This window comes from Triticum urartu, chromosome 6A, assembly GCF_056163025.1.
Source record: "Triticum urartu cultivar PI428250 chromosome 6A, HENAU_Tu73, whole genome shotgun sequence".
Lineage (NCBI taxonomy): Eukaryota > Viridiplantae > Streptophyta > Magnoliopsida > Poales > Poaceae > Triticum > Triticum urartu.
Window position 1 is genome coordinate 553181413 of NC_141878.1, and position 8328 is coordinate 553189740.

The window sequence follows — 8328 nt, forward strand, 5'->3', positions numbered from 1 at the left end:
AACAAACTCACATAATCGGATTCCACGGTTTCACTTGGAGGTGCATTGCATACTTACTCCAAGCAAGCTGTCGAACGGCTGCACATAGGCTTGATCACCTCCCAACGCCCTTGAAGCGACCGAAATGTGCGTGGAGTCCTATTGGGGTACTTTGCCATCATGCGAAAGTATTGATCTTCGATCATTTGCCAATACATCTTGGCGGTTTGAGAAGTACCCATGCATGCATCAAGAGACACCGCACTCCACACATTGATCAAAACTTGATCTTCCAAGATCGTGTATTTCTTCGATCTTTGGCTTTTCCCAGTTTTTGTTTGTGATTACTCATATGCTTCCTCTTCGATCTCCTCCAATTCTTCCTCGAAACCATGATCATCCACACCGCCCTCCGTTTCATTGTAGTTGAATGCGGCGAACGGGGCTTGATCAATGTCAACGGCGTTGGTGTCCAACAAGTTCACGAACTCGGCAGTTGCGTTGTTCGAACCACCACTATAGTGAACGACAACAAGTCATGAGCTATCGCAAAATGGCGTGAAGCAAACAAAAAATGCAATTGAGGAGCATCGCATACCTTCCGGCCATTTCGTCAAACACCTCGCTTGCGGTGGGAGCAGCACAGTTGCGCGGCATCGCCGGCGAACCTCTTTCTGGGGCGGAGGTAGTGGATGAAGGAGCCGGCTTCTTTGTAGCCAGAACCTTCTTCCACTTTATGCCGGAGACCTTGCCGACCTTCTCTGCCGCCAGCCGGGCTCGCGCAGCGGCGTTGGCGCCCGGAGCGCGGACCTTCCCGACGGGGGCTGCCGGATTCCTGCCCTGCGTGATCACGTTGCCCTGCCGCTTGTGGGCAGGCGCGGCGTTAACTTGGGCGACGGTGGGGCCAAGATGGCTGGCGACGATATCCGCCCGAGGGGAGGAAGCGTGCGCGACCTCAACGGTGACGGGGGACAGCCGGGAGTCATCCATGGCGGCGAAGGACAGCCAGGGAAGATGCACCAGAGCGTGCGATGGCGGGGCAATGGTGGCGGAGGGTGGGGGAGCGGGAACGGGCACGCGGAAATGTCCCTCCCGCCAAATCTCGCTGCGGATAGGAGCTGAGCTGGGGTCGTCCTCCTAGCCCGTGAATCTAGAGGTTGGGGAAGATCTTTTGCCGCACCCCGCAAAAAAATTTGTGGGCCGGGGCAGGATGCGGGGTCTGATCGGGATGGTTTTCCTGCCCCGACCCGCACTATGGCGGTTATTTTGCGGCCCGAGGCGGGATGCGGGGTCTACTAGAGTTGCTCTTATAGATAGCGCCGCAGGCCCTGTGAAGCTTTGGCCACTGTCGCACGTTCTTTCAAAGCTCCAAACTCTGCTCGTGGACGACTTGGTTGGTCCCCTATCACGTCACGGAGGTCGATGACGTTGCTGGTGAGTCCTCGGCAGATAGAGCCACGAAACGTGGAGCGTGTCTGACGAATCGGAGACCACCCAGCCGAGTATCGTAAGCCACCCAACTTTGGACTGCATCGCCCTATCTTTCTTCCACATTTTCTCTGCTTTCGTAGGGTTCTAAGCGGGTGTTGATCATTCTATTTTTTGCGCCATTGAGCCTACAACTTGATGAAAATAGATGGGTTGTCAGTATGGAGAGCTCGTACAAACATTTGATTATGCTCAGAAGGTGTGTTTCTTAGGGTTTCTAGGGAGATTAGTGTATTATTTTGGACTTCGTTGAGTCAAGAAGGAATGAACCATGCGATGTGTTTGTTCATATTGGGTCGTGCATTAGCTAAATTTTAGTTCTGTTTATTTTAAATAATCAAAAATGAATTATTATTTTTCCATAAGCAGAGTAAAAAAAATGACATGTTAGCTTGAATTGTGTGCAGTTAAAGATTCAAGTCAAATCACCTTAATAGCTGAGTATGGTGGACTATTCGCCGGGATGAAGAACAATTTAGAATGCCAATGGGGTTTGCATGAAACATTTGACTACTGCAATGGTGAAACTTCGTAGAGACATTGATACTTTGCTAGATTGGTTGTCGTATTCTAAGGAAAGTCTCAATATGTTGTGGTGCCCTCATGACCAATATATGTGGGAAACATTGTTGACTGTGGGAAACGAGGATGGTATGCTATATATGTTGAATGCAATGCCAGCACATAAGGAGTCAACTTTGTAGGTTGATCATAATAGTTTTTTAGCAGACTCTTGCTATAGACTGTTTAGCATACTCATGTACCCTTCCCGGCACTCTCAAGATTCTCATCAAGATTTTTAATTATGTAATATCAACACAATAATATATGTCATACCTCCTATTTTCCCGTAAGGGTTTTTATCAGATGTATACAAGGCATACTAATTGTCCTCTAAACTTACTGATGAGTTTTATCCTTATGAGGTTTCTCATATATTGTTATCAAAGATACAATTGCCATCATATGTCATATATCATTTTCTCCTTATATTGTTTCATTGGGTACTCAAGGAGTTTTCAATGGCATACTCGATTGCATATTTTTCATTTATAAGCTTTCTCTCAAAGTTTCACATAAAAGGTTTTATGAATTAATATATGCAATACTTCCAAATTTTTCTCCACTATTTTTTTAATGGAAGTATGCAAAGTATATTTATTGTTCTCCAAACTCACCAACGTGGGTTTTCTCCTTCTTCAAAGGTTGTTCTCATATGAGCTATCGAGGAGATAATAATCATTATATGTTCTATCATTTTCTCCTTATTTTTCCTACTGGGTTTAAAGAAGTCTTAACAACATATCAAATCCTATTCTAAGCTTTTGGAGGAGTTATTCAAGATAATTTAGGCTTTGATGAAGACCAATCTTCTTAAAATTATACAAGGAATACAAGACATACAAAAATCATCTTTGTACAAAGCAAAGTGAAGCAGCTTTGTACAAGGCAAAGACTTAGGAATCAACGGGCATGTCCCGTGCAGGTCGTCATTAGCTAACCATCTAGGTTATACTTACATGTACTCCCTGAGTAAAGAAATATAAGAGCATTTAGATCACTAAACTAGGGCAAGAAGATAGTGGTCTTCTTTGGAGGTAGAAGTGGTTGGCTTGTCGATCTTGGCATGTTCTGCGGGAGTAGGCAAGGAGATGTTGGTTGTCGATGCTGGTTTCGTGCTCCCCCTCGCCCTGCTGTTGGCATGGCTGCTGCTCTTGGCGTGTGACCTTGGTGATCGTGGCTAGGCTCCTATTACTATCTTGTTTTTGCCTGTATCACTACTTTGTTGTAAGCTGCTACAGCTCTGTGTATCTTGGTCGTTTTCTGTTTCTTTACTTTGTATCTACTTCATGTAATTCAGGCTGGTTGATGGCTTTGTTAATTCAAAATCGGGTTATGCTCGAGCCTTTTCTAGGGCTTGACCGACACATTTTCTCTAAAAACAAAACCACTAATCTGCATCAAGATCCGAATAACTTTTTAAGTGGGTGTACCAAAGCATTCCTTAATTTAATTTTTAACTTAATGCCTGAGATTTAGTTTGCTTATTTCTTGAATCGGTTTCAGAAGTATATAGAGAAGGTGTGTACTGGTTGTACCTCAAATAGAAAAGATGGAGATATAGATTTAAATTTGCATAAAAATGAAAAGTTGGAGATATAGTTTTAAATTTGCATCATGTAATGTAATTGTTGAGAAAACTAATTTAATTATTGGATTTTGTTATAGCCATGCTGCAGGGACATTTCTTATATAATACTATTTTTTTGCATATTTAGATATACATGACATTATGGAACCCAATTAATATGGCCAAGAACTAGTAATTTTCTACCGCAACGATGCGCTGACGCTACTATGGTAGCGTTTCTACCACACGATAGTCCAGTTTCGCAGCCAGTGTATTCTGTTGCAACGCACAAACAATTAGCTAGTATCAGGTAAAAAAGTTTGCAATCTGCTCTCTACCGAACGCCACGGCGCCATCTCAAATCAAGAAGCTGTATCAGTACAGTGTTAAAACTGACGCCTTTTGCTTCCATATCAAAATGCTGGCAAATGCATGATTATTACCCTCTAATTAGACGATTATTGACGTGTCGTCATGCGAGTCTTTCAGTGTACACTACGATCCATCCAAAGGACATTATCGCCTACCTTTGCTTCTGTTATCAAAGACGATAACATAATCGTACGGGCCAAATAATGAAGAGGCAGAGGAGGACGTGACGCGAGCCCTACCCATGTGCCGCCTCATGCACACCACATGCAGGCACCTCTCGCACCCGCAGAGTTGCAGCAGTATGGTATAGCAATGCACATGTGATATCATGATAACAATTTTCAAAATTCAAATTTGTTTAAACATGATATCTCTGTATTTATTACCGACCGATCCTTCTATTATCTCTAGCCTTGTAGAGTTGATTCCTAGAGATATTGTAGGGTTAGTTGGCTTGTTACGCAAGACACCACCTCTATATATTGTAACAGACTCCGATGAATACAATTGAGTTGCATCATATAGTCTTCTACAAAATTTAAACATGCCAAACAATTCTGAAAAAAATATGGATGTTCAAGACACATATGTCGACAACCCCTAAAAATTCAGATTGGAATTCGAAATACACAAGGAGAAACAAAATAGACAAATTCAGATGTGAATACTATCATTTTTGCTTTTGTCTACCTTTGACATTATTCATGATGGATTCGTCTTTTTTGTTGCTCTATGTGCATGTTGAATTTTGATCTGAGTTTTTAGAGAATGTCGACATATGTGTTGTGAACATCCATGATTTCTTTCAGAATTTTTTGACATGTTTGAATTTTAATTTTACAAGTTGGTGTCATGGTAGCATTTGAGGGTTGGTAGCGTCTGATATTTTCCCTGCACCGTATGTGTAGGTGTGTTTTGGCTTCTTCTCCGGTTGTTCTCACGGTGACCCATCCTATCTCATACAGTGCTACTCCCTCCGTTCTAAAATAAATAACTCAACTTTGTACTAAGTTAATCTACTCCCTCCGTTCCGAATTACTTGTCTTGGATTTGTCTAGATACGGATGTATTTAGACTGCTAGATACATCCATATCTAGACAAATCCAAAACAAGTAATTCGGAACGTAGGGAGTATTTTGGAACGGAGGAAGTACGTCGCAAGCTCAGACGTTAGACGGTACACAACAGTAGTACCATCGAACAGTTGACAAGTCTGGTGCCTCCAATCATACGCCAACAGCCGGCACATGTAACATACATATACAACTAACCTAATTCAATACTGTTTTCACAAGTTGACGTGGGAGAAAAACTAGTACTGCATTCGGTTTGAGGACAAACATGCTCCATTCTTTTTCCCGCCTAAAACGAAACGGAGCCATCGTGCGTTCGTACTCCATTATTGCGACATGCCAACAGCAGTTTAGAAAGAAGAATGTGCCGCTCGTAGGAGTAGTAGGATAACTGAGGCGGCACGCGAGAATGCAATAATGCAGCGCTAGAATATGTCCGATCCCTCTCCTCGGCCAGCGCACTGATCAGCGCGACCTACCCTCCGCGATGACTTGGATCGGCAACCCCGTCCTGCCGCGGTGGCCGCCGCCTACTTATACGCGCACCCCGTCCCTTCTGGTACCGCACCTCTCGGAGCGACAATGGACCTCCTCAGGCCGCTCGCGCTCGCGGCGCTGTGCGTCGTACTGCTCGCCGCCGTCGCCGGCGCCGCGGCGACGGCCACGGATGTGGAGGCCCAGTCCTCCTACATCGTGCACGTCGCGGAAGCGCACGCGCCGCGGCTGCCACGCCGCGGCCTGCTGACAACCCGCGGGTACGGCTCGTTCCTGCGGGACCGCATCCCCGTCGAGATGTCCAGCCCGGCGCCGAGCGTGCTCTACTCCTACGAGCACGCCGCCACGGGCTTCGCGGCGCGGCTCACGGAGCGCCAGGCCGCGCAGCTGGCGTCGTCGGGCTCGGTGCACGCCGTCGTGCCCGACACGATGCAGGAGCTGCACACCACCCTCACCCCGTCCTTCCTCGGCCTCTCGCCGTCCTCCGGGCTGCTCAAGGCATCCAACGGGGCCACGGACGTCGTCATCGGGGTCATCGACACCGGCGTCTACCCGGAAGGCCGCCCGTCCTTCGCCGCCGACCCGTCGCTGCCGCCCCCACCGAGCAAGTTCCGTGGCAGGTGCGTCTCGGGTCCGTCGTTCAACGGCTCCGCGCTCTGCAACAACAAGCTCGTCGGCGCCAAGTTCTTCCAGCGGGGGCAGGAGGCTCTACGCGGCCGTGCGCTCGGCGCGGACTCCAAGTCGCCGCTAGACACCAACGGCCATGGCACCCACACCTCCTCCACCGCCGGTGGCTCTGCTGTCGCGGGCGCCGGCTTCTTCGACTATGCCAGAGGAAAAGCCGTCGGCATGGCCCCGGGCGCGCGCATTGCCGTCTATAAAGCGTGCGGGGAGGAAGGGTGCGCGAGCTCTGACATCCTCGCCGCGTTTGATGAGGCCATCGCGGACAATGTCGACGTTCTCTCTGTCTCCCTCGGCGCCGTCGGCACGGCCCCGAACTTTTATGGCGATAACACCGCCGTGGGCGCGTTCCGCGCCGTCAGCAAGGGCATCGTCGTCTCCGCCTCCGCGGGAAACTCCGGCCCCGGAGATTCCACCGCATGCAACATAGCGCCATGGTTCTTGACGGTCGGCGCGTCCACACTCAACCGCCAATTCCCAGGCGATGTCGTTCTCGGCAACGGCCAGACCTTCACGGGCACTACTCTCTATGCCGGCGAGCCGCTCGGCGCGACCAAGATACCGCTGGTCTACGGAGGGGACGCGGGCTCCAAAGTGTGCGAGGAGGGAAAGCTGAACGCTACCAAGGTCGCGGGGAAGATTGTTCTATGTGAATCGGGTGTAAATGCCCGAGCAGCGAAACCATATGCCGTCAAGCTCGCCGGTGGCGCCGGAGCGATCCTCGCGAGCACAAAATCATTCGGCGAGCAGTCCATCACCAGCCCGCATGTCCACCCCGCCACGGCTGTGTCATTTGTCGACGCCGAGAAGATCTTCAAGTACATACGCGCGCAAACATCCCCTACCGCGACGATCGTCTTCCGCGGCACCGTGGTCGGCCCGACGCCTCCATCCCCTAGAATGGCGTCCTTCTCGAGCCGCGGGCCAAACTTCCGCGCGCCGGAGATCTTCAAGCCGGACGTGACCGCGCCCGGCGTGGACATCCTCGCCGCTTGGACAGGCGCCAACTCACCCACGGAGCTCGAGAGCGACACGAGGCGGGTGAAGTACAACATCATATCGGGCACGTCCATGTCATGCCCACACGTGAGCGGCATCGCCGCGCTGCTCCGGCAGGCGAGGCCAGAGTGGAGCCCGGCGGCCATCAAGTCCGCGCTGATGACCACCGCGTACAACGTGGACAGCTCCGGCGGCGTGATCGGTGACATGTCCACCAGCGACGCGTCCACGCCGTTCGCGCGAGGGGCCGGGCACATCGACCCCAACAGCGCCGTGAACCCAGGCCTCGTCTACGACGCCGGCACGGAGGACTACATCAACTTCCTGTGCGCGCTGGGCTACACCGCCAAGCAGGTCGCCGTCTTCGGCTCGTCCATCAGCTGTTCGAAGCGCGCGGGCTCCTCGGTCGGCGACCACAACTACCCCGCCTTCTCGGTGGTGTTCGCCTCGAACAAAGTGGCGGTCGTCACGCAGCGCCGTGTCGTGCGCAACGTCGGCAGCGACGCCGCGGCTGCGTACACGGCGAAGATCACCGCCCCGGACGGCGTTCGCGTCACGGTGAGCCCCGAGACGCTGCAGTTCAGCCCGACGGAGAAAACACAGGAGTACGTGCTCACCTTTGCGCAACGAACCACCAGTAGCGTCACGGAGAAGTACACGTTCGGGTCGATCGAGTGGAGCGACGGCGAGCACTCGGTGACGAGCCCTATCGCCGTCACTTGGCCGACGAGCAAGGTTGCAGAGATGTGAATGTGATCGCCGTTGGGTGTGTACTAGTACATAGTACGTGCGATTATGCGAGAATTTATCTCATTTGCTGTAAGTTTCACTTCCTGTGGTTGAATCAGTTAATCAAGATTCTTACTTTTTGATTTCAAAAGGAAGACTAGTATTCAAGTCAATACAACTACCACATTGGTAAATAAAAAATTATCAATGCAGATAATTTATTTTTTGACATATGTCAAGCGCCAGAATGTATTGTGCGTGGCTTTGTTGGCTTTAACTTTGGTATTCCTTTTAGGCGTCGGCTTACTCTTGCTACGCTTGAATAGTGGAATGGGGGTGTAGATAGGGTAAAACATGTTACAACGGGAGAAAACTAATAT

The 8328-nt window shown here is 49.9% G+C and overlaps 1 pseudogene; it reads left to right on the plus strand.

Annotated features, from left to right (window-relative positions):
* Positions 1-5594: 5594 nt before the first annotated feature.
* On the plus strand, positions 5595-8099 carry LOC125514944 (subtilisin-like protease SBT1.4 pseudogene; annotated as a pseudogene).
* The last annotated feature ends 229 nt before the right edge of the window (positions 8100-8328 follow it).